Raw genomic sequence first — 27,572 nt, 5'->3', positions numbered from 1 at the left:
TTTTTTTTTTTTTTTTGGTAAGGGTGATCGAACTCGGGTCCTTGTGCTTGCGAGGCAGGCACCAGAACCACTGAGTTAAATCCCCGGCCCATGTAGTATCAGTGTTTTATGTTTTTAGTTCTAGATAGTACTTAACAGCGAAGGGTAACTTTACTATCTTTATCTTTTGCATGAATCTAAAAAACTTTGCATCAATTTGCATTTCTGCAAAAGCTATCACTAGACAGTTGTTCTTTATTGAATTGATTGGTATTTCACAAAGATTACGAGGATATTCTAATTAAATTGTATAGACATTTGTTTTTCTTTCTTTCTTTTTTTTTCTTTTTGGTACTGGGGATCGAACTCAGGTCCTAACCACTGAGCTAAATCCCCAGCCCCTGTTTCTTCATCTTTTATAGTTTATATTCCAAACAGTGACCCACACTCCTCCAAATATTTTTCTTGCAAGTAATGGAAAATGAAAGTAAAATTTCTTATTTGAACTCTGCTGACATATCAGACTGTTATACTACTTACTTAATTACCATTGCATATTTGTGTAAGAATTTTAATTGGGAGAACATTGCAGTCTCTTGCCCGAGTTTCCCCAAATGCCAAAGTAACTCCTTATCTGCACCATCAGATCATCTTGTATTATTTGGCTGGACTCAGAATTAAATACAATTTTGATGCTTCCAGACAATTGATCAGTTAGATGGGAGATGCAAAGGAAATTAGGTAATAATACTGAATATACTAGAACTCAGACTACATCTTGCCATATGATACCCAACATACACGAAACCATTGGATCTGAGCCTTATTGTATCTCTGCAGAGTAATATTGTGGAAAGGTAAGGCACGGAGAGAGAAGGTGACTTGATTGGCTGCATTTGATTAGCGGTAGATCCAGATGTTTGTCCCCAAAGTTAGCACATTTAATAGCTTTGCTCTTGCTTCATTTTTTTTTTTTTTTTTAATGAAGAACAATCAGCATCCACTTAACTTAGAGGAACTCAGAAAGCAAAAGATATGGTTCTGGCTTTCCGTAATCAGTGTGTGGTGAACCTTAGTAACCACATCACATTTCTGAAGCACCTCCTCACGTGTGTTTGGCTATCCTGTAAGTCTGTGTTGTTGATGGATGTCCCACTATGCCCATCTAGTTGGCAATGGGATAGGGATAGTGAGTAGAGCCAGTGGAAAGCTGCCAGCTTGTCCCCTTTCTGAATGTGTCAGTGTAGAGATGCCGCAAAGCAGGTGCCTCCACACCAGAAATAGGGACCGTATCTTCAACCTCCATGTCTTAGAACATCACCCCCACATGACCTAACAGCTTCATACTCTCACACTAATGAGTAGTCCCCAAAAGTTTAGATTTCTTGGGAGCAAGATTTTCTTCTTACACAAACTCATGGCACAGTATTGAGAAAATACAAATAAACAAAACAGCAAAAGTATGAGTCATTACCAGTGACATCGATAATAGATTATTTGGTATACATGTTTCTAGTACATTTTTTCATGCATTTAAAATGCATATGTGTACATGTTTTAAAATGAGATTATACTCTACAGATAGTATATGATCTGATTTTCCCCATCTAATATATCTTAGCAACTGAAATTATTTTCTCAAGCAATGTGATACAGAACCCCAATAAACAGATAAAAGTGCAGATACTTTCCTTGGGGAAAGGGGTGCAGAGGTAGAAGCGCAGCCCAGGCTTCTCTTTCTTCTGCCCCCTATGAGAGCCCTCAGGTACTACAGTCTCTGAAGAGCACTGTTTGAAACTTTCTTCAATATCAATTAAGATCCCATTTAATATTATACCAGTGGGAAGCCCAGAACACTGATAATAAAAATGTTATACAGGACAAAAAATAGTGTTAACATTTATCAGTCTAGACACTCCTTAAAACAGATGTTAAAGGGGATTGGAGTCAACACAGGAGGCACTTTGATGCTTTCTTACTCTTCTAATTTTAGATATACAATTATGTTTTAAATGCTTTCCACCTAGAGGAATCAGTTTCTCCCAAAATTAACAAGAAGAGGTTGTTGGTTATTGTTGTTTTTTGGAGGAGGTGGAGGGGCTCTTAATTCCATCTAAGCAAAGATGAATCTGCAGCCAGCATGAAGCAGATGGCCTCCTTCTTCTCTGCCTTTTAGTTTTATGACTGTGAGTCTGGGAGATTTTTCAGCAGTTGCAGTAGTTGGCTTCATCTGTCACACCAGGCAACACCTCGGTGGCAGCAGCTCGTCTCCTTCCATTGGGATCCATAGACAGGGACTAAGCAAAGCTTCGTGTTTGCACATCGGAAGCTGATGATGAGCGATGTGTGGAGAGACAGAGTTAAATAGATTCTTCTCTGCTCCCTCTTTTAGTCCTACTGTTAACAATTGTACTTCAAGAGGAAATTTATGGTGCTAGGTGAAAACTGTCCTCCAGAGGTGAAATTTATTCTCTGCAATGTCCTCTGATAGAATAAAACTACCTTCCTGGTCACATTTCATGCTGTCTGAAGCTCTAGCAGTGCCTATCTCACAAATGTTCCCTAAAATGTAGGCACAGGGTGTTTGAATTCTGTTTTAACTTTGACATTATTATACTATGTGGCCTTGGGCCAGTCCTCAAATGTTTTAGTGCCAGTGATTCCATAACTCAATATGAAGCCTACCATAAATCACTTCTGTAAGAGGTGTGCATGGATGGGTGGCTCCTCACTTCTACTGCACAGTAGGATCACCCAAGGTAGTATTTTTAAAGCTCAAGCTCCGGTGATTCTGAAATGTAGCCAAGATTTAGAAACAGCAGCCTTGACCAACCCACTTGGAATCATCCTCACCTTCCTCTGTGTGTTCTGTTTTTCTTTCGTGACTCTTAACCATACAGGCCTCAGTGTGTTATTTCTGACTACCTTTAACTATTGTCAACAAACTGAAGTTTCTTAAGGAGACAGATGCATGATCCCTCTTTGCCGTCTATCATCTTGACTAGAAGAAAATTTGGTTTAAAGATTGGCTTTAATTCTTACTAGCCCTGAAATCCATGGAGAGACACTGAGCTCTTCTGCATCTGTTTCCTCACCTGTCCCAAATGAATGCAAACACTGAAGGGTGGTGCTGAGACTTTGTGGCATTATTTATGTTAGGCCCATGTCACCCAGCAGCTAGTTAGTTCAGATGCAGTAAATGTTTGCTAAATTTAAAACCTTGGGTATAAGCACTTACTGACATTTATTTTTCAGTAGCATGTGTTTACATTTTAACAAGTCATATCTTTGACTTTCTTAATTTTTACAAACTGCTGTCTGTGTTTTCTTACGCCCAAGTCAAATAATATTTTCAAGGGTGAGAGTTAAATGATGTAGCTGAGGTTTCACTGTAGTTTGCTGCTGAGTTATGCCAGCAATCTAGGTTTCAGTGCTCATTCTAAAGGACAATACTGCCATCTTGAATCTCTCACCAGTGAGTGTGACAGTAAGACTGTTGTCATAGAAGCTGCCTTGCCGCTGCCTGCCTCACAAGCACAAGGACCCGAGTTTGATCGCTGGTACAGAAAAAAAAAAAAAAAAAAAGCAGCAGCCTCGTTCTGAATTTGGATGGCCTCGGTTTGACAGAGATTCTTCCCTTAGCTGTGTGACTTTGGAAAAGCTACTTCACCTCTGTTCTTTAGTGACTTCATCTGGAAAATACAAATAATATTTACTTCACAGAGCTCAGTGAAATTAAATAAATCTGAAATTCAACCCTGCATCTGGAATATATGTAGCACAAAATCTGTATTAGCTATAATGATGCTTATTATGATGCACTTTTAAAAAATAAGTAGTCTTTCCTTATAGTGCCCAGGGGTCTACGGAGGCACATGCACTGCTACCCTTAAAACATTGAGGGTTTTCATTAAGCAATTGTCCTGGATTATTACTTTTGAAAGGTCCACACTGTCTACAACTCTATATTGAGGAAGTGCAGTGATTTTGACATTTGTGTATATGAAGAAAAAAAAAATCCTCCTTAGCACATTGGAATTGCTCCATGGCTCACAGTTGGTAAAATCCACAATTTGCGTGAGAATATGTGAGGATGTTATATATCCATTTTATTTTTTAAAAACTGGACAATACAAATATACTATGGTGTTTGTATGCTAGACTTGGACAAGACGATCTCGTGTATGGACATGCACATTTCCAAGGGTAGAATAATAAAGTCTCCATGGAACATGTAGGGTCTTTCTAAGAAGAGCATGTCCAGGCCCTGCACACCCCATCAGTCAGGGTGATAGCTTTAACATCGTAGAAAAGGCCATATGTTGAAAGATTTCTTATATTGTCTTTTCAGCTATAGCATCAATTTCCTGGAAGGAGACTTTGTTTATTAACTGAGTAGGATTGCGAGATTTCTAATTAATGAAGCCATTATCCCTGCGTCTTGCTTTTCTGCTATCTGTGCTTCTAAAGACAAAGGAGAGGAGAAGAAGGCAACAGCACAGGTGTTTCTAGCATTTCCTTTGCTTGGCACATTCTAATCCAGTGCATAAGTCCATCCAAGGGGAAGCAGAGATTGTTAGCAATGGATTATGATTAAAGTAGACTGGGAGGATGCTTTCAACTCAGATGGGGGTAAATGTTCCTTTCATGTTGAAGAAGATCCTGATTTGTAAAAATGTTAAAACCCAAAAAAGAAGCTTTAGTGTCTTGCTTGGAGGACAGAGAAAATGGTTTTCAAAGATGAGCAGAGGGTAGATCTTTCAGATCATCTCAGAGATGAGGATCCAGAAAATGCCAGGCTTCCATCTGAGAACCGATGTCACGTGATGATGATGTGGGCTCCTGGAATGGAAGCGTTGCAGTACACCGTGGCAGGTGCCCGATAGAGCTAAGCCAAGGTATCAGAGAAGCAAAGAGGGAACCTGCCTATATGGTGGTGGTACACAAGAGACGGCAAGAAATGTCCACAGAGGAGGTACCCTGTTTACTGGCAGCAGGCCGGCTGTGGGGGCAGAAACAGTTCCTGAGTGTTACTGTGGAGTGTAAGATTGAAATTCAGCTTCTTCCTCCGCTTCCCTTTACTCTATTTTTGCATGTTTCTCAGTATACAGTACTTTTAGAAATCCTATATCAAAGAAATGGCTGACAGAAATGAGTGTCCATTAATTTTAAGTGTAAAGCCTAGAGCTCTCGTAATAGCTCTGTGAAGCCTTGACTTGCTCATTACTCTTGGCCCATTCCCCAGAAGAGTGTCTGGAAAGCACTAAGGTCCCTAAGTGGATAAGTGCTGCCCTGGAGCTCATTAAAAGATGCTCACTTTTGTCCGTTCTTTGAGATCCACTCTTCACAGTAACCTGTGGTGTGGGTGAATTGATAACACCAACCTCATTTTTTAAACTGGGAATCCAAGGTCTCAGGAGGTAAAAATCTGACATACTTTTCAGCCATTATGTGTCAGACCCATGAGATCTTAATATGCTACTAATTTTTATTAAACTTCCAAAAATGTTTCTGGATAAGTAGCCCTAGGCTAATGTACCTCTCAATATGGCCGTCCAGTTCAGTAGCTTACAAGAACCACATGCATGGTAAAAGATTGAAGTAAACTTAACATCACATAGTTGGGAGTGATAAGAGACTGATGAATGGAGCATGCTTATGTGAACTAAAGGAAATCAAAATCAAAGTCTTAGACGCAGGAAACCAAAGCAGACATTCTAATTTAATGGTAAGTTTGGGTTCATAAGCTGTCGATTTGTAGTCCCAGCTGGACAATGAAATATAAAATAAATTCTAAGCCAAATGAACAGTATAAATAACTTATAAAACTTATCAGTGTATATTTAGATGTTCATAAAAACATGCTTAAGTGAAGATCTAATTTGGTTCCCAAAGTGCAAATGCATAGAGAAAATACCAAAAGATTATTGATATGCAAACTAAACATAGATCTGACCCTTTTATGTAAGACTCTTCTATGTCTGTTTGTTCTTTGATACAGATTCTAGTAACTTTTGTTTCAAAGAATAGAACTGAAGTTATGGCAAAAGCTGTTCTCCCAGCCGAGCGTGGTGGCACACGCCTGTAATCCCAGCACTTGAGAGACTGAGGCAGGAGGAGCACTGTGAGTTCGAGACCAGCCTGAGCTACACAGTGAGTTCCAGGTCAGTCTCAACTACATAGTGAGACCCTGCCTCAAAAAACAAAATCAAAAACAAAAGCTGTTCTCCCAATGACCACCTGTCAAGCTCATCTGTCATGCTGTCCTTTGTGCCCACTTGCTTTGCCATGTGCCCCCTGATGACTGACAGAATGGAGATGGCTTTAGGGGTCTCTGGACCTGATTACACTACCACACATATAATGCCCTAAAGAGGACCATGGTAGTGAGAGGGCTAGCCTTGTCACATGGAGAGCTCTGGTCTGTGGCTGGCAAGATTGTGCGACTACCCACACACATGTATTAGTGGATCTCCCCAAGGAGTTAGGGGTCAGCTCTTAGGGGACTTCTGGACAAGTTGCTGCATGGGCTCTTCATGGTGGCAGTGAAGAGACAGAGCCACTGGGTTTCATGGGATGGGGGCAGAGGATTGCTGAAGTCCTGCAGTGCACAGGACACCCCTTAAAGTGAAGCAGCAACCCAGCCCAGACACAGTTCTTCCTCTAAGAAACGATGCTTTAGGAGGTGATTTATTATCCTGTCTGAACTTCAATTTCCTCATTTGTAAGATGTCCTACTGAGTTTATAGGATTATGATGAAGATCAAATGAGATAATATATGTGAAAGTGCTTTCTAAGCCCTAAAGCACTGTATGCATGGGAGGTATTATGGTGATTATTCTTAAGTGGCAGAAAGGCAAAGCTCTTTAGAAAAAATGGTGAACTGCACCAATCTGTAATCTCTCCCTCTCTGTCTCTCTCCACCTGTTTTTTGGAGGGAGGGTGGCTTAATCTGGAACAGCTGGACCAAGATGATTGTTTTGATCCCTTAGTGATTCTGCTTGTCGCTGCTCTTAGTCATCTCTTGATCATGAGATGTATTTATTTTTAAAAATGTGAATTACAATATTCACTACCAGTATTGATTTAATATTAAAGCTGCTCAATATAGTTTCCCCATTAGTGATCTAATCTTAGGAAAATCTAAATTTAGACAAGTCTATAGAGCATGCACATATAACTACTTGGAATGTGAATCTAAGGCCAAAAGCACCTGGTCTGAGACCAGACCCACCTTTCTTTTACTTCTATGGGGCCTTGGGCAAATTAATTCATTTTTTATCCTTTATTATCTATAAAACAGATGACATAGGTATTGTGAGAGCTAAATAATAGTCTTTGGCATAGTGAGGGTTCCTGAACAAGTATTTGTCCAGCCCCCAACATTTCTTGAAAAGTGGCCATCCTGACTTGGATTCTATGCTTCACTCCCATGAAAGAAGCCTTTTTAGACCTGAAAGCTGTGGTTAGGGCCTGTGCTGTATTTCTCACCATGGGATGTACAGAACCCTTTGTGCAGTAGGGGGAGGGAAGCAAAAATAGCCTCCTCTGCTCTGCAGTGTGTTGTCTGATCCTGTCTGCAATCAAATTATCTCCTGGGATGCGGTGTGTCACATCAACCCTTCCATCAAAACCATTCACGGGCAGTCAGTTGATGTGAAATTCTTGGCACCCAGCAACAGCTTAGGTGTATTTTTAAATATTCTGTCTGGCAGCTTAGGGGGAAAAAAAAGAAGAGGCAGGAACCAACAGATTTCTTTCTAGCAAAGATTTCTCCTCCTCAACTTCTCTGCCCCTTTCAGGGAAGGAATAGGTTGAGAAGGGTGCACTAAAATAGCAGAGCGGTCCTGCAGTGTAGCGGCCACACCTAAGATGGGAGAAAGGGTGCCAAAGCCTACTAATCACCAGAGCAAGGAGACATTCCCCCAGAACATCACTTCAATTGGGAGTTGGAGCATCTATGTTCAGTGACTTTTGTGAAAGGTTAGGAGTGATGTGAATGCCCCCATCTGTCACAGAGTTCTCTTTCGTCTCCTTAGGAGCTCGGGGATTTGAAGGCCTAAGAAGGGATGACATTTAAAGTTGTGAAAATGTGTGGCTCCCTGTTCTTTTTCTCAGACCATTTCCTTGCCATGACACTAACTTTTTAAGAACTTCATTTTGAGATAGTTATAAATTTACATGCAGCTATAAGAGATAGTACAAAGAGACCTCACAAACTCTTTATTGGGTTTCTAATGGTAGCATATTATTGCAAAGCCATCATGCCATGTCACAACCAGGAAAATGAGATCGATCCAATCCAGTCCATCCGTCTGATCTGAATTGTACTATCGTCACATGTATCAAGAGCACTTTTCAGGAAAATTATAACCCTGCTGTACTGCTCTGATGAAACAAACTCATCTCCTAACTTCTAGGAGGAACTCCTTTCTCTTTCTGGATAACTCTGATCAATTGAATCCATGGCACAGCAAAAGTCCTCAGGATTTCCCTACAGTCTCAGGATTCTCCCTATAGTGCCATAAGACTCTTTTGACTCTCTTTTTTCTCTGTTCTGCCCCTACTGTCTGTTCTATCACCTGATTAGGATTTTTTGGATAGAATAGGTTACAGTAGCATTTAGGATCAGGTATAGCAGCTCATGTTTCAGTTACTTATAAGTTCATGGCCTGTGGGTAGTCAGCTGCTAAAGTCTGAATTATCTGAGATCAAGGAATTCAAAGATCTTGTTGTTGAGAGGAAGGGGTGAAGGGAGGGCCAGGGACAAGGGATAAAATGAGAGCCAAGACCTGTCATGTAAAGGTACAAGATCCCAATGATGAATGTAACTGTACTGTATACCTAAAATGTACCAGTAAACTCAATGAGGAAAAAAAAAAAAAAGATCTTGTTGTCACCCCAGGCTTAGTATGTTATTCTGTCTCCTGCAGGATGAGGGCTGAGGTGTAATTATAGAAGTAAGAAGGACCATTGCAAATGCATGCATGGGGTATGGGACTGTTTTGCTTCTGAATCATTCAGGGTTGTTTTGAAAGCTTGAAGTTACTTTATCTGGCCAAATAGTAACTGTACTAAACACTGCATGGAGAGGGCTCTATGTTAGGAGCCTAAACAACTGGAGTTTAAATCCCAGTGCTATTTTTGATGAGCCAGATGACAGATGGCCTTACCTTTCAGAGCTGCATTTTTCGCTGTGTAAGGATTGGAGGAGGAGTGACAATTCGTACATCAGTAAGGAACTCATGAGGTTTAAATGACAAAAGTCAGTGGTTATCAAACGGAGCATGTGTCAGAATCACCTGGAGGGCTGACTGTACCTTGCAGCAGTTTTGGATTCATTAGGTATGAGGAGGGTGCCTGATAATTTGTATATCTAACATTCTGCCTGGTGCTGCTGCTTTCACATTTGGAGATCACACTTTGGGAACCTCTAATGTAAGGATATAAAGTACATGTTAATATAGCTGCACTCTAGTGCTGTAGTGTTTACCAAGAGAAGCTAGTTCTTCTCCAGGCTAGTAAGGATTGAGATGCCCCCCCCCACAGCATGAGTTCTTTGATGAACCCCTCAGTTGACAGAATGCCAGAAATTCTTGTCTAAGTAGGCAGTATAAGATTAGGGACTATGAAATTACCCAGAATGTTTGGAAGAGCATATTGCCAATTTTGTATTTTTCCAGTATGAAGGTGATTTTCTATCTAAAAACAAATTTAGGGTGAGGGGCTTCATACTGGATCTAGGTGGAGGCATCTGAGTATACATGTGTGTGTGCCAGGATCATTCCCAACACACAGTATTCTGCCCAGAGCTGGGCATGATGGCCCATGCCTGCAATCCTAGCACTCTGGGAGACTCAGACAGGATGATAACAAGTTTGAGTCCAACGTGAACAGCTAAGCAAGATTTTGTCTCAAAATAAATAATAAAAAAGGGCTGGATATGTAGCTCAGTGTGAAGGCCTTGAGTTCATTCCCCAGTATTGAAAAAAAATTCTACCCTGGCAGGCCTATTTTACATGCTGTTTTTTAGCATGTGTATGTGGGAGAGAATGTGGGAGAAGGAAATTGGAGAAAACAAGTGTTCTTAGAAGAGCTGCAAAGAACTTCTCATTTGAGAAGCGTATTAAAATATTTCAGTCCCCGGGCTATTCTCTTAAAATATACCAAATTACATCAGTTCTTGATAGGAGCATAAACTGCAAGCTTTATAGAATTATCTTCTTTTTAAAAAAATGTACTGATGTATTTCACTTGTGCTGTGAGCAATCTAAAGAAAATCACTCTGAATGTTATTTCCTTTTTCACTATGAACCATTTGTAAAAGGGGGAACCCCAGGTGTGAACTTGAAGGATTATTTTAATAATCCTTAGTGCCCTGGACTTTCTAACACTTGATTTCTTTTTATTACCTCTCTCCAGTCGCCTTACTTGTAACATTGGAGAAAATACTCAGATTTGTTGCCATATCCTCAAACTTGACTTCCAGATTAAGGTGCTGTTGAATCTGTGCTGCCACAAATGGTATAATTGATTCCATTTTTAGTAGATAACTGTTGAATATGCATGCATTGTACAAATATCAGAAGCTTTACTTTTCTATGAAATGTCTGGCTGAGCTTTGAAACATATCTCTAAAGATATATGAAGGCTTTTTGTTTTGTATTTGAGTTTGCAGGTACCAAAACACAAGCTGTAAAGTGTTTCAGACTCAGGAGATCTGAATGCCAGTGGCCATCTCATTCTTGGATATCAGTTTTGATTTAGTGTTTTGTCTGAATCCTCCCAATCTGAGATGATCACAGGCCATTTTACCGTGGGCATTATGTAATATGTGCAAAGAAGAGAAATCAGATGGAAAAATCAGAAGGGGAGTCAGGCTAGAAAATCTGGGAAGTTTTACCCTAGGTTGCCCTAAAACTTGTAAACTTGCAGCTCTTTAGGGCCCAGCAACATGTTATTGACCAGACTACTGACCCCCAATGAGCTCATTCCTAGGAAGGGTACCCAGAAGGAATTGAATAATAATTGCTTCCCTTTATTCAAAGAAATCTTGGATGAGGTGATTAAATAGATTAAGGCTTACCTCCTTCAGTGCACCAGAATAAATGTAGTCTTCTTTTCTGAAAGGACCATAATTGTCAGTCAAAGGAGAGGCCTCTGATGGTAGAGGGGGAAGGGATGTAGCAAGAAGGTAGCTTCAAAATGTATTCAAATTCATAGACTATAGCTGTTCATTGTAATTCCAGAGATACACATTGATTTGTTCTGTCTTTGAAGTCTGATGTTCTATTAGCTATAGGCTCTTTGCCCCCAGTGTCTTTTCGTGTATTTTTTAAACGATAGTTTAGCAACTCTTTTAAATATCAGACTGTGTTGAATCACCCAAAGGGGAAATATATATGATTGAGGGTAACCATTTGTGTTATCTTCAGTGAGGAGCAACTTTGAACATGTTATTCTGAATACTATGCAAGTCTGATTAGTTTATCAGAAATGAAGTGTTGTATATCTAAAGCTACTTTTTTTTCTAGCAGATTCGGGTTTTGTACTTCGAAGGAGGATGTTTATCCACTTGGCAATAGATGAAGACTGATTGTAGGTTTTAATTTTAGCAGCACAAATATGCCTGGTGGTTTATATCATACCGGCTAAGTTAGTACAGCCACAAAATGCATATTCTATTTTCTCATTAGCTGCCACACAATTGTCTACACCTATTAATTTTTTGAAAAGGTAACAGATATCCCTGGAGAAGGGAAAAGAAAGTGGCAGAATAAATGGCAGGTCATTTATCATGTGGTAACAGAATTTAAACACTTGCAAGTTTCTGATCATCATCAGTCAAGGTTCTGCGTTCATTATCTCAGCCTTGACATCTGGGTTCCTAATCTCCAAATTCAATTTCTTCCCACTATTCCTTTGTCTGAAAACAAGTCTGGTCAGTTAAGACCATGTCTCTTAATGTTTGCTTTGCTAATGGATCAGTGCCAGTGTTAAACTAGAGAAATCCATCCGTTGTTCCATCCATTTGTTTACTGATTCACTCATGCCACTGCTCTCTGTGTCTCAGGCTTGGTCCTTGAGACATCAGCTGCGAAAAACAAGCATTTATTCCATACCTTACATTTTCACATGGAAGACAAAGTTGAATCTATTATTGGACATTTGAAGAAAGCTACAAAAGAAAGCAGCAAGAATGATGTGCTGGGCAGAATAACTAGAAGAACGCAGTGATCCTTGTCTTTAGATAATCCCCTTTGCTATATGTACAATAGAACCTGTGAATATAAGATAGCGCTCTCTTGATTGTGTTAAAGAGATGATTAGTGGCCCTAATCTAATTATATAAGCTCTTTAAAAGCAGAACATTTTCTCTGGATAGTGACCAGAGGGGAAGTCAGAGAGATCTCCAGCGTGAGATAGATGTAGTGCGCCATCACCACTTTGAGGTGGAAGCAGCTGTGTGGTGAAGGTTGTTGGTGGCCTCTACCGCTGAAGGCTGAGAGTGGATCACAGGGGTGGCAGCAGTAGCTAGACCAAGGCTGTAGTAGCAGCGACAGCAAGGGCAGCAGCACTGGCTGGGGCAGGGCCAGCCCTGGGAATCCCTGGTGCAGGAGGACCCGTGGTCCCAGGCTCTGTGCCGGAAGAGCGGGGAGGAATGCTTGAAGGAAATGGAGGTGGAGATGGCCCTGTTTGAGCAGGAAGTTCTGGGGGCTCCAGTAAACCGGATCCCAACTGCTGTGCCTGCAGTGCCCATGGTCCGCATGGTAGATATGATGCAGGTCCCAGCAGCTCCTATATCTGCCCAATTATTGCGACCAACACATACCAACAGATCCAACAGACTCTGGAGGCCCTGATAGCTGCTGCAGCCACAGTAGGTCCTCCCATGGTGGGTGGTCCTCCTTTTGTGGGCCCAGTTAGCTTTGGCCCTGGTGATTGGAGTCACCTGGACAGTCCAGAGGCTGGAGAAGCCACTTTCCTGTGGTCCCTGCCCAATGGCACCCCCTCACAGGCTCTTGTGGGTCCCCCTCTGCCTGGGCCCCCTGGACTACCCATGATGCCACCATCAAAGGCTTGGGCCCCCAAGGTCAAGGGTACCCCCTTGAGCTTCATGGCTGCTCTGCAGCCTCCTCTGGAAGAGCCAACAGCACCCTGAGAGCTGGACCTAGGCCTGGGTTGGGCCTGAAAGAGAAGGAAGGGGCAGTGGTGGCAGCGGCAGCTGGGCTGGAGGAGGCTGGTGCTGCAGTGGCTGTGGGAGCAGGTGGGGCTCCCACTGCCCTGCAGTCATTGGGCACAGCCTGCCACTGGCGCTGGCCATGCCATTACCTGAGCCTGAGCCCTGCCCCTCCCACTGGAGGTAGTACTGGCCTGGTGCCCCATTGCACATTCCTGAGCTCCTGTCCCTGCTTCCGTGACCCCAGCCCCTTGGCCGGAGCCCCCCTCCCAGCCACATGGCTCGCAGGGTGCCAGAGCCCATGGGTGAACATAAGAAGAAAGGAAAGCCAGAGAAACGGAAACACTGTATTCACATGGCGGTGGGAAGCAGCTGGGAGGATCCTAACCAGCTGGAGTGGGATGCTGATGACTTCCGCATCTTTGGAGATCTGGGCAATGAAGTGAATAACGAACTTGGCATGCACCTTCAGCTGCTTCCCATCCTTCCTCAAGGATAAGGTGATCTAAGACAAGCGCACTGGCAAGACCAGGGGCTATGGCTTTGTCAGCTTCCAGGTCCCCGGTGACTATGTGCTTGCATGTGAGAGATGAACGGGAGGTATGTGGACTCACGTCCCATCAAGCTCCTCAAGAGCTTGTGGAAGGACCGGAACCTGGATGTGGTCAGAAAGAAGCAGAAAGAAAAGAAGTTGGGCCTGAGATAGGGTCTGTGGCTGGGCATCCACTTTCACTTGGCCGGGCACTGGTTTCTTCCTAAAGCTGTCTTTGGAAAACCCCAACTGTCCACCTACCCACGCCAAAAAACAGTTTCAATACATTTACATTCATTGTTTTAAAAACATTAGAGTTAAGATCCTTTATTTTCTGATTTTAAAAACTGCCACCATCACAGACTTCTTGCATTCTCTTATATCTTTTTCCCAGTGGCTCCTACAGTAGCTCTGCTTAGCCCCTTTTTCCCATCTCCAGCCCTTTTGGGGCCCACCATCAGCCCAAGTGCCCCTCTTTCTGTGGAGCAGGACTGGACTCTCCTGGCAGGCGGGAACATCTCTTGGCCTCTCTTCCGGTCAGGTCCTCCACTCATTAGTTCTGTTTTCTCTTGGTTTTCATCGTGTCAGTGTCCTGTGCGCTCTGGGCCCCAAAGGGCTGCTTCATGGAATCAAAAATGAGAATTCCAGGTATCACCAACCACAGGGCATTCATGAAGAAGAAATAAAACCAGAAATAGACAGGGTGGCCCAGCTCCCCATGTTGGAATCCATCATGGTACTGTCAGGAAGTAGAGTGCATCCCCATTGAACTGGCCCACAGAGATCATGAGCTGTAGGATATAGCAGGTGGGTTGCTGGCAGAGAAGGGCGATCACCGCTCACAGGCTTAGTGGTCCCCACAGGCAAGCTATGATGCTTTCCATACAGATGGTGAAGTTGTCACTGTTGATGTATCAACTGTCTCCCTTAGTGTACTCTTTCCAGAGTTGGGATAACAAGGCTTGGTCTCCAGGAATTGTCTAATGGTGGAGAGGGAACTAGCCTTGGGTCACCAGATAGATGAACGCACACATCCCAAACTAGCACAGGAACAGTCTCCACCATGTCCCCAGAGGGACAACTGAAGCACAACTGGACAACAGCCACATGGTCACGGCTAGTACCCAAAAGATGGAGGACAGGGCAGTCACGATATACCATGTGGGAAGGTCATTAGGCGCAAAGTGGTCCAGCCTCAGGTGCTGAGACCAGTATGGGTGCGAGGAGCCTGTGCTGGTGCTGGCCATGTCTCTATGGGCTGATGACTGCACATGGACAGAGAGGAGGAACAAAAAAGGAATTGAAAAACCTGAGCTTTTCCCATAGCTTCTAGGGGAGAGTCAGCCCACATTACACCTTGGGTTCAGCCTTGGAGGAACATTGTGGGTTGAATTGTGTGCACCAAAAGACAGATATGTTGAAGTGCTAATCCCCAGGCTCTGAATATCACTGCTAGCAGACAGTCTAGGCAGATTGAAGCAAGTGAAGATGAGAACAACCCAGTATGGTTGGCATCTTTATAAGATGATAGATACAAAGCAGAATGCCATGTGAAGACACAGAGACACAGGCAGAAGGAAAAGTCATACGGAGATGGTGACAGGGGTTGGTGTGAAGCTGTCATGAGTTGGAAGCTGGGTGATACAGAGAACAGGGAAAGGGAACGTTACTAGAACCTCTGCAGTAAGTCCTAGTCTCCTGCGAGCCATGACTGCACAAGGTGAATTAATTAATATATAGACAGATATGAGCCTTAGAGAAGAAGCTGAGCTTTGGCCTGATCAGTGCCATAGATGGTGAAGACCCCAGACCCTGACCTTGCCACACCTTTATTCAGAACATCAGCAGAAACAGAAGTAGCAAATGACTCGGGGTACGGTGTTAATCCTAGAACAATGAGGAGCTATGCAGGTGAAGATTTGGTTCCTCCCAGGATGTCTCCAGCTGTTATAATCCTTCCCTGGAGCATGGCAGCATCATGGGACCATTGAGGTCTCAGCTGTGACCAGAGGCAAAAATGGACTTCTGTCTCAATATGTCGCAGCTGGCCTGTAGACAGGAAAACTAGGCCCTAATCGTGATGTAATTAGGAAATAACTTTTCCCCAAAATCATGTAGAATTGCTCCCAACAGGGTGAGGCAAAGAGGTCTTACCATAGAGCTTCTGTAGGGAGTGTGGCCCTTCCCACACCTTGTGGTATGACTTCTGGCTTCGGGAATTGGAGGATAATAGAAGAGAGTAAATTCCTATTGTTTTTAGCCACCCAGTTTGTGGCTCTTTGTTAAAGCTGTTCTGAGTCATGAACACAGGGGCTGTGAAGCAGAGAACCACTTGAACTTGCCCAACTTCTGACCTGCAGAACTGGAGGGCATAGATGGGTGTTGTTTCAAGCCAATAAATTTAAGGGAATTGTTTTGTAGCAATAGAGAATTAATGTAGGAGAAAATGGGGAGGTATCTAAATCTACCTAGAGGGGAATGAAGGACATTTGGGATGAGGAAACAAGAATAAGTTGTACTTATCTAGAAAAGAGGTGAAAAGACTGTTCTGAACAGGAAATGACATATTCAGAAGCCCCAGGACAGAAGGCAGCCAGCTTCATTCAGGAACTCAGCTCCTCCTCCTTCCACTCTTCAGATAGTGTCTTTGTCAATGCCAGGCCTACGCTGGGCACTGAGGTAAAGAAGGACTGTAGATAGCAGCCTCATCCTTCAAGAGCTCATAGTTTAGTATTTGTGCTGCCAAAATGAGCGCAAGTGTTCATAATTTAGTAAGGGGTGTTAAAATATATAATCAGATGAAATAATAATTATATATACAAGATGAGCCATGATGGAAAACATGAGCGGGAGATAGAAAAACAGGGCATTGGATGGAATACTGGAGAAGGATAAGGGTGTATCATAAATCTAGAAAGGCAAGGCTGAATCAAGGAGCCCTCTGAGATGGTCTGTTTTTATACTTGTGTATATTTTTAAGAATCCCCATGTCCCTCCTAGAAATGCACAGCAAACATACTTCATATGTTTCAACACCTTTTATAGTAGCCACTGGCACCTTCTCACATTGTGGCCAACATGGAAAGTTCTAGACCACTCCTGTAACCTAACACAGGGTGGTAATGACAGCCTGTCGAAGAGCATTGGGTTTTTATTTAGTAGCCACCAAAATTCACCAATGTCTTTTATACTGTAGACTATTACTGTTTCTGTAATTCCAATTTAGTTGTGTATTTGTGTGTGTGTGTGTGTGTGTGTGTGTGTGTGTGTGTGTGTGTCTGTGTGTATCAGAGTTCCCCAAGACCAGCCTCAGATCAATGATCTACTGAAGGGATTCATGGAAACCAAGAAAGCTGTTATATACTCATGGTTGTAATTTATTGCAGCAAGTATATAGATTAACATCGACAAAAGAAGCAGGCACATGGGGCAGAGTCCATCAGAGGCATGTGCTCCAGCTGTTCCCCAAGGGAGGCATGCAGATGAGAGGGGTCTGACTTTTCTCAGGAAAAATATGTGTGACCACAAGTACTGAACATGGCCAAGAAAAGAGGCTCATTTACACCTTGAGGTTCTGGGATTTTATTGGGAATTGGGTACACAGGGATGGAGTGTCCACATAACTACTTTTAATTATTCAATCTCAGGCCCAAGGACCTCAGCATTAATCCTGTTGTTAGTATACACTATCTGCTAGCCCAAGGCCTCGGGTAAGCAGAGATACTCTTAGCAGGCAGGATACCCCACCACCCAAATGATTATGGGTGGGGCTATACATTTATTATATATTATATCTGCATTATTGTGCAGAATTTGAACACAGATCTGCTGAATCAGCTCTCTTTTGTGACACACACACACATGCACACACATGTTGTCATTTCTTTAACTCTATATAAACATTGCTTCCCCAACACATTGAGATCATCGTCACCAAAATCTTGGAGTTGTATCAAGAAATAAAAATCATTTCACAGGGCCTTTCTTTTATATCCCTTGACACAGTGCTTTACAGTACATAGATTTGTCACTGGATGGGGTCTGAGGAGGTACCCAAAGAGAATATGGAGCCCTCTGTTCAGCCTGTTGAAGTTCTTGGCTCTTTTCATGAAGAAATAATTTCAGAATGTGTCAGTTTAGGGATAGGCAGGTAATTAGCAGAGTTAGCAAATAAGGGGGAATAGAAAAGACTCTAGCCTGAGTAGGTGATGGGGCTCATTCTAATAAGACTGGCCCAATCACAAAAGCAGGAGGACAGCTTTCATGATTAGTCATGGTAGGCCAAGGTCTGGTCGGTCTTCTCGGTTCTGGTTTCAGAGTTTGGGAGGGTTCCTTGTAACTGGAGGAAGGATTTGGTTCAAATGAGACGATTGTTCTTGCTTGGGAGGGAGCTGCTTCAGTTCTTAGAGCATAATTGCTCCTGCTTGGGGTGGGGGGTGCTCTCATTGTGGGTGATCTGTGAGGTTCTGCTTTTCCTGGAATCCCAGTATGTTTGGAGACTTCTTGGCATTGCTCGAGAGGGGTCTGGACTTGGAACTAGTAAAAGATGGTAATTGGTTGTCCCTGAAACTCTGAAAATTACTTTCAATAATCAGTCTTGAAGGGGAATGTGACCATTTAGTGGAAAAATTTAGGGTTAATAAACCTTGTAATACAGACACTTTTAAAATGATTAACATTCCTATGTACAGAGCTGATTAGGGACCTAACCCAAAGTTCTGAAGTGAAAGGGAGACAAAAAATGAGTTTCCCTTTTATCTATCTTTTTTTTTTTTTCAATTCTACTTTAGGTTCACATTGTAAATGTGCTTGGAAGCTTATTCCCATTTAATCTTAGTTTACTGAGGCCTAATTTACATCCATTCACATGAACAGACTTGAGTGTACAGTTTCCTGAGCTTTGAGAGGTGCATATGCCCGCATAATCTGTACATCTCTCTACCAAGTTTCCATTACCCAGTGTCAATCTTATCTCTTTCTTACCTCTTCACTGAAATTTAATTTTACCTGTTCTAAAACAGAAATGGAAACACAATATGTGGTGTTTATATAGTTTTTCTCACTCAAACTGTTGCTCTTGAGTTTCTGCTGTGTTGTGTACATCAATGATATGTTTCTGTTGCTGAACAGTTTTTCAGTATATGGCTGTCACACAATTTATCCATTCTTCTTTTGACAGACATCTGGATTATTTTCAGTTTTTAGATAAAAGGAGTGAAATCATTGTGCACATTTTCATACATGTTTTTCTGTGAACATGTTTTTATTTAACTCGAGTGAAAAGCTAGAGGTGAAGTTGCTACATAGTAAGGTAGGTATAGATAAATTTACCAAACCATTACATAAAGTAGTTATCATTTACACACCTACTAGCAATGTATGAGAATTATAGTGTCCTATATCCTCTCCAACAGTGGTCAAATAGATGTGTAGTATGTCTCATGGTTGTTTCATTTGTGTTTCCCTGATAACTAATGATACTGAGCACTTTTTCATGTGCCTGATTAGCCACTTGTACATCTCTCTTTATGCAGTGTCTATTTAACTCTTTTGTATCTTTTACAGTTTGGTTGTTTGACATTTTACTATTAACCAGTTGTAGGAACACTGTCTCTGTCCTGGCCTCCCTTAAGATTTGGATATGGTAGGTCTCTATGACTCCAATGTGCAGACAGGTTGAATGGCCACTGTTATTAACTGGTGTGATAACAGTTTGTTAATGCTTCAGCTGTTGTTGGTAATCATAACTTGAGTTTTTCCATCCCATGACATATCTGGTGATTATTTTATATTTTCAAGGAAAACATTATAATGTGTCCCTGGGGTGTGGGATAGACTCCTTCTTACTCTGGATTCAGCAATGAATTCTAGCAACATACTTCAACTAGAACATTACCAGGTTGGACATGACTGTGTAAACCAAACAAGCATTGCACACAAGGCATTTCTCTAGTTACTAAAGGTCTTTGGGTTGATTTGTAGGAGCTTCCTACGCCACATCCTGTTTTCCCCCTTCAAAGGGAAATGTGGTAATGTAAACATTTGAACTTGGAAGAGCACATGCAATTTGCATTTTTTGTCTAAGTAAAATTATTTTGGAAACCACTTGAACCTTGTGTTAATGTTCACTTTGTACCAGTTTATCTAGCCGATGACCTTCCTGACCCAAAACGTTGGCTTCTACTGGATAAGTCTTTGAAACTTACTGATTTACAGAGTGAATACTAAATAAAAATATCTTCATTTATGTTTTTGAAGACATAAATATTTTATTCCACATTTCCTTTATTAGTCCTTTTAAAAATATTTTTCTCTATTTGAAAAATTGTATTATTAATGTTTTTATATAATTTTTTAACTATTACAGTTTCTGTTGAAGTTTACATTATGTAATGATTACATTCCTTGTGAAGAATTGGTACATGTCCATAACAGATCTCCGTTGTTGTTTTTTTCTCTCATTGAGTTTATTGGTACATTTTAGGTATACAGTACAGTTACATTCATCATTGGGATCTTGTACTTTTACATGACAGGTCTTGGTTCTCAGTTTTTCCCCTTGTCCCTGCCCTCCCTTTACCACCTCCTACGCTCCCCATTTGCAAACACTTCATTTCCATTTTTTCATTTTCTCATATTTTTTCTTTTCCCTTATTCCCTTTCGCCTACCCTTCCCACTTTCCCTACACCTTTAGCCCTTTTCTTCCTATTTCACATTGTCAATTAGATCTCAGTTCTTTTTCATCCATTTTCCCTCCCCTTAATCTTCATTCCTTGATCCCTTTCTCATTTGAAAAAGATCTTCCTATTTCCTATCATCAATCATTTATTGCTTTTTATCTGTATTTTGGGTCTCATATCAGAAAGAGCATGCAATATTTAATCTTGTGTGTCTGATTCATTTCTCTTTATTTTATGGCCTCAAAGAGCATCCATTTATCTATGAATGACTCAAGTTTAATTCTTCTTTGTGGCAGAGAAGTATGCTATTGTGCACAAATACCTTATTTTTATATTTATTTATTTATTTATTTTTGGTACTGGGGATCGAACTTGGGTCCTTGCGCTTGCGAGGCAGGCCACTGAACCGCTGAGCTAAATCCCTGGCCCATTTCAAATGCCTTATTTTTAAATCTATTTATCTTTTGATAGACATATAGCCTGCTTCCAAGATTTACCTATTATGAATTCTGCTGCTGTAAACATAGGTTTGCATATGTTAGTTTAATATGATGTCTTTAATTCTTTTATAAAGATGCCTAGGGCTGGGGATTTAGCTCAGTGGCTTCACCGCCTGCCTTGTAAGCACAAGGGCCAGAGTTTGATCCCCCCTCCCCAAAAAAAGATGCCTAGAAGAGAAATAGCTGGGTCAAATGGAATTGCTAGTTTTAGTATTTTGAGGAATCTCCATACTGATTTCCATAGTGCTTGTCCTAGTTGACAGTCCTGCCAACAATGTAGAATGGTTCTTTTTTGCCTTGAAGTTTTGGCAGCATTTGTTATTATTTGATTTCTTGATGATAGCCATTCTTTCGAGAATAAGATAGAATTTCAGTATTATTTGAATTTGCATTTCTCTAATGGCCATGAATATTCAATATTTTTAATATATTTAACTCTTGAAGACATAGGCATAGGCAAGAACTTTCTGAACAGAATCCCAGTGATACAAGAAATAACATCAAGAATCAATAAATAAGATAATATCAAATTTAAAAGTTTCTGTACCAGAAAAGAACCAAGTGAAGAGACAATCTATAGAATGGAAAAAAATATATTTTGCCAGCTTTTTTTGGACAGAATACATAAAATACATAGAATACATAAAAAATAAAATAAAATTAAACCTCTCAAAATAAAAGACCCTATCTGTGCTCATTTTGGCAGCACATATAATAAAAGACCCTATCAGAAAATGGGCAAATGAAATGAATAGACATTTGTCGGAAGAATAAACATCCCTTTAAAGACTTCTATTTCCCTCAAAAGAAGAGATTAAACAATTTTATCAAATTATGTAACAAATTCTGTTTTTCTTTTTTGTCTTCAGGGAAACCTCCAGGTTTTCAAGTTGTGATCCATAGTTCATGGGTCTAGAGGGTTAAAGGGCTAAAAACTCAGGGTATGTAAGGAATCAAAAACCACCTCTATGCTTATGTATCTGAAAATGTGCTAGCAGATTATTTCTCTTTCTAAGGAGATCTGATGCCATAGAAAACCAACACAAAGATGGTGTGTAGGTTTTACCACCTAAACAAATACTGATGGGAGTGGCTTTTGTGAAGGATCCTGCAGAAAGCCTTTCCTGTCCTTCGGAAAGCATGCAGCAGTGGCTTTGTGACACCCACTATCTCTCAGCAAGAATGTACCTTTCAGGGCTGGAGATTTAGCTCAGTCGTTCCACTGCCTGCCTTGCTAGCTCGAGGTCCCAAGTTCCATCCCAGGTACCAAAAAAAGAAAAAAAGAAATGGAAGAATGTACCTTTCAATACCATGTATTTGACCTTTCAAGATATGAGATTCTGAAGTTAGCTAGAAAGCAAACTCAAACAAATGACAGTCTATCAAATATTCCATTATTTCCATGTTTGAAAGGCAGCTCACCCATCAATGTTTGATTCTTTGTGTGCATGAGAGGAGTAATTTAAAACCTAGGGAAGGAAGGTGTTAAAATAGTTAGGGATTCCAGAAGACCTCTGGCTATAATTTGGATCTTAAGTGTTCACAAGAGGCCTGTGGGTTAAAAGCTTTGCTTCCAGGATGGTCCTGTTGGAGGTGGTGGAGCCCTTAGTGGTAGAGCCAGCAGGAGGTCTTCAGTTGACTGGGATCATTCTCTGAAGGGATACAGGGGAAATAGATGACTTTCTGGCCATGAGGGGAACAGTTTTACTCACCACCTACTTTTACCATAATGTACCACCACTCATCCAAAGCAATAGGGCCAACTACTGGACTGAAGAAGCCTTAAGAACTGTGAGCCAAGGAAAGCTCTGTCTTGACAAGTCAGTTAGGGTGGTTATATGTTACAGTGATGGAAATCTGATTTACCTTTGCACTAAAGAATTCATTTGCCTGTGCTTTTACTTCTTGGCCTTGGACTATTTCATGTTATTCCCACTTGGTTGAGGTTGACAAAGGCCAGGGAAAGTTCCCACTAAATCATTCTTCTGCAATTCTGGTTGGAACATTTTGATAAGAGAAGGTAGAGGAAAACCTGAACTCTCCCTTAGCTTCTGAGGTGCTAGTAGGTTTCTATTATCTTTGTCATCAAGGGCTGCAGAGATTTGAGAGCTGGGAGATTAGTACAAGATGCTGAAACGTGAAAAGAGAGATGCCTGTGTGTCAGCTCTGTTTGGTTTATTCCAGGAGGAACTACATTTTTAAAAAACTCTCCTGTGAAAAATGTGAAGCTTTCTGAATGTACAATTTCATAAAACTGCACAATTAGATTTCTGCAAAGATGGGTTAGTCATCATCACGCAGCAGTACTAGGAAGGCTTCCTTTAGCCATGCCAGCTTTTTACTTTTTAATTTTTTTCAAACTTACTATCAAGGAGAAATCTCTTCCTTTTTCTCACCCTAGAGGAATATGCTTACTCTAAATGACTATACTAAGCTGGATAGTCAAATGGATTTTTTTTTTCTTTTTAAACCCTCTGTGGTAATTTCCATGTGGTGCTTTGAAATGAGGTTATTTTAACACAAGTTACATTGGTGAGAGGCAGAGACTAATAAAATTCCCACCATTGTAAATAAAATTATGTGCAGCAAGTGGGGTGGGCAGTGGGAGACAACCTCTAAACGCAGAATGTGCTTAGTTTCTTGGGGAATGTGAACAGAGCCTGTAGTGGATTTAAGAGGCTCTGGCCAAGGCACAGAAGAGATGGGAAAGGGTTTTATGCATTGCCTACAGTCTGAGTTGCACATAACACATTTTTTCAATCTTTTACCAGTGCCCATATTGTAAATATGTCAGGTATTCATAAAGGACAAGGTCAGAATATGGACCATGCCACTGTTTATTTAAAACTTCATAAAAAAATTGTATCTATCTTAGTTATTTTATTCATTGCTGAGACAGAATACCCAATATTCAGAGTTAAATGAAGAAAGGTTGATTTAGTTCACAATTTGTAGAAGTTTCAGTGCATAGTTGGCTGGCTCCAAGGTAGGATGGCATGGCAGAGGAGAAACAATTCATGGCTGGCAGAAGGCAGCAGGACAGCAAGCAGCAAAGTTGCACAGCAGCAAGCAGCAAATGACAACAGCAGCCCTCTTTCTATCCCTTGTAGTCTATCCAGGCAAGGGCAAATAGTATTCACACCCAGTGTGGGGCACCCTTAATCCTAGCACTGAACTGAATCAATCCCAGGATCACATTCTTAACCTCAGCATCACGTCCTCTTGATCCTACCTATGACCTCATAAGGCTTTGAAGAGATATCTAGATATAATCAATAACAATATCCACCCCTACCTTAATCCTCCCTAAGAGCTCGATGGGTAGAAAACAATTGACCTCAGTTTTAGTTTCAAGTGGAAAATGAAATCAGAGTCTGACAATAAATATTTCAGCTATTCAAGATCCCCATATCATGAAAAGAAAGATTAATTGGAGATTTCAGAAATATCTCATAGTGGTTCTAATTCACTAAAAAGAAAAAAAAAACTGGATTCTTAGTATCATTTTCCCTCCACAAATTTTCTCACTTGCACAAGAGAAGAACCTGAACATGGGGAGTCAAGGGGGAGAGGGAAGAAGCAGACACGTAGAATGAAGTACCTTTCACTGAAAATTCGTAGCAGTTATTTTAGCTGTTTAGTTACAAATTAACTTAATAAGTTTTTGTTTTGGTTTTTGAAACACAGGCTCACTAAATGGCCCAAGCTGTCCTTGAACTTGTGATCTTCCTGCCTTGACTCCTGAGTAGCTGTGATTTCAGGCATGAACCTTGCTTTATTTAGAAATTCAAAAGGGCAGAAGCAGGAAGCAGCATAAAATGAGCAAGCTTGTAGCAGAATGTAAAAGGCATCTGGGTGTGTTGGTGCACACTCTGTCATCCCCCTACTGAGGGTCTCTGGTGTCCTTACTACTAGCACCATAGATTAGTCTTACCTGCACTAAACTGTGTTTAAATGAAACCATAGTGCAATGTTTCTGTGTCTGGCTTCGTTCAGTCACTAATTTGTGAGTTTCATCCATGGTGTAGGTAGTAGTAGGTGATTTTCATTCTGGTGTCAAGTATCTCATTGCCTGTAACCCAGTTTCTTAGCCACTCTGTGGCTAGTGGATATTTAGTTGTTTCTGCTATAGGGATGTTAACACTTGTGTTGCTGTGATCGATCTTAAATATACTATCTTTTGGTAAATATTTATGTATTTTGTCTCCATTTATCTTAAGAACTGTAGTCTTACAAAAGGCTATGAAATAAAAATTCAGTTTGTTTATAAAAAGCAAAACAGCATACATTTAAATAGAAGGCTAGAACAATTTCTAAAAGTTTGACTAGTTCTGCTAAGGGAGTGACTGAAAAGACAGAAGGAAACCAACATCTCTTTTGTGACATTTGTACCTTCCCTTAAAATTGAATTAATTTTAAAACAAATATTAGAATTTGTTCAGTGATTCATGTCATTGACTAATTGCTTTGATCTTTAGTCATAGGAACAGTTGATAGAGAGGGAAACTCCATGTGCTCTGTAGTTGAGTCTCATGGAGATCATTTCCAGTGTGGCAGAGTGCACAGACCATACTCAGCCTCACTTGAGTGTGTTGCTGCACTAAAAGTCCATATTGTGTATTCATAGCAAGGCTTCCTGTTCTGAAGAAATTCAAGTCTAAAAGCCATGATAATTCATTCTCTTCCTGTGTAACTTCTTCCTGGAATTTAATTAGACTCTGGAAAGTTATAAACCCATACTGAGGTGTATTGTATATATGAAATATATACATATTTAGAAAAATAATTTTGAAAAGTAAAATAGCAAATGAGGATCTTTTTATGCTGATTATATTACTAAATGATAATACTGCAGATATGTTGAGTTTAAATACACGATTAAAATTAATTTCCTCTATTTTAGCCCCATATAGTTCATTCATTCAATAAAAATACATTAGGCTTCTTCTGTGTGTGGCAAAAAGACAAAGACATCATGGGAGACTGGGTGGTAAACGAGGTACAGGCTCAGCCAGAAAGTAGCTTGGGATTGAATGCAAGTGACAGAAGGTGAAGAGAGTGCATGATGTACGAGGCCCTGGGGAACGTGGAGCCACACTAGAGTATGTCTGGTGCAGTTTTGATTGCCCTTCCCCTTCTGAAACAAGCCCATTTAATCTCTGCCAGCAAGGCTCAAGGTCAGCAGTGTCGATCACTAAGAGGGTTTCATGCATACGTAAATAAATCAGGAGCTTCAGAACGTGCTCTTGCTCCAGTACCTTGGGATGCTCTCTCAAAGGGATTGACGGACAGTCCACTCACTCCTGTAACCCAGCAAGGGATCCAATGTCAGTTTCCTAAAAGAGCTCAGGTATGTTCTTCCACACACTGAAGAAGATACACTTTGAACCACTTAATTGTCCTTGTGAGTGGTGTGCATAATTCCATGGAACCATGCAGACAGCATATGTGGGCGGAAGACACACATGCCAGCCATTTGTTCCCCTGCCTGTCCGAGGAGGTGGTGTACACATCAAACAAAACAACTCCTGAGGTGTGACTGCACCTTTACCCTGACTCAAATGGAAGGCATGGCTTTCTGTGAATCATTTTCTAGCAGGAAGGAATTGCTTCTACAGAGTGGCAGTTTCTGGGCTCACATTTCACCTCTGGTACTCACTAGCTCATTAACCTTGGGCATGTTACCCAGACGGTGCAAACAGCATCACCTCCTGGCTGAAGGCCAACTTACATGGGGAGGAAAAGGGGCTTTCAGAAAAGGACATTTGTCTACTGATACCAGTAAAATTTTGCACATTTTGTAGTGTGTGCACATGTAGAAAATTATATAAAACTAAGAAAAAAATCACCCATATACCTACGACCAAAACTAAATACGTTAACATTTTTATTTCTTTCCAATTAATTTTGGACTATTTTGTAGGTGAATTTATACTGTCTTGCTATAATTTTATGTTTTCCCTCTTTCACTTGGCATTATTTTGTAAATACTTTGCTGCAGGATGAAAAATCTTTTTAGCAGCTTAATTTTGATTATATATATGAATAAGCATACATTAATCAGTAGGAGAATATTTAGGTAGATAAAAGGTAATTTTAAAACTTTACATAAAGTAAATAGTATATTTCAAGTTTAGTTAACTCCGACTTTTTTTAAGGTTATAGATTAATTTGCTTAAACCATGACACTCGGAAAATGAATATCCTTATTTTGGGGAACAAATATGCTATCTAACAAAAATCAGTTGATAAACAATAAACAGTGGTATTTAATAAACAATGGCTTTGAATGAAAGGACTGAATTACCAATTCTGTATTGATGGAGTTGTTCAGAAGTTCGGGTGACATGCATATCACAGAAGGAAGGTGGGAGCCACCAGGGAAAATTTGAGGAAGAGCTGGGCAGAACAAGCCTTCATTACTCGGGGCATTTGACAGTCATGTGGCGTATCCCTTAGACCACAGATACTAAGCTTTGTGATCATTGTAAAACAACAGATGTGAATCCACAGAGCCAGGACATGCATTTTATTTGAAGCTTATAGTGTGGACATAAGTACTTGTGAGAAATAGAAACGCCACGCTAATATCTCCAGTAATGATTATGCAATGCACAGCAGTGAAGCCATACTGGAGAGGTTGGTTTGCAGATTTTTTTTAAGTATAAGGTTGGCTCATAGGGAGAGTGGGTGTGATAT

General features: G+C 40.9%; 1 protein-coding gene and 2 pseudogenes across 25 annotated transcripts in view; 2 read left to right on the top strand and 1 right to left on the bottom strand.

Annotated features, from left to right (window-relative positions):
• Cadps (calcium dependent secretion activator) overlaps positions 1-27,572 on the top strand; it is a 418,444-nt gene that overhangs the window by 15,012 nt on the left and 375,860 nt on the right. The gene's annotated exons all lie outside the window — the stretch shown is intronic.
• On the top strand, positions 4,796-13,866 carry LOC104849954 (annotated as a pseudogene).
• On the bottom strand, positions 14,246-14,939 carry LOC104849957 (annotated as a pseudogene).

Source organism: Fukomys damarensis, unplaced genomic scaffold (genome assembly GCF_012274545.1).
Source record: "Fukomys damarensis isolate Sample0158 unplaced genomic scaffold, DMR_v1.0_HiC HiC_scaffold_28, whole genome shotgun sequence".
Taxonomy (NCBI): Eukaryota; Metazoa; Chordata; class Mammalia; order Rodentia; family Bathyergidae; genus Fukomys; species Fukomys damarensis.
The sequence above is the reverse complement of the archived record's forward strand: the minus strand, read 5'-3'. Positions and strand labels throughout refer to the sequence as shown.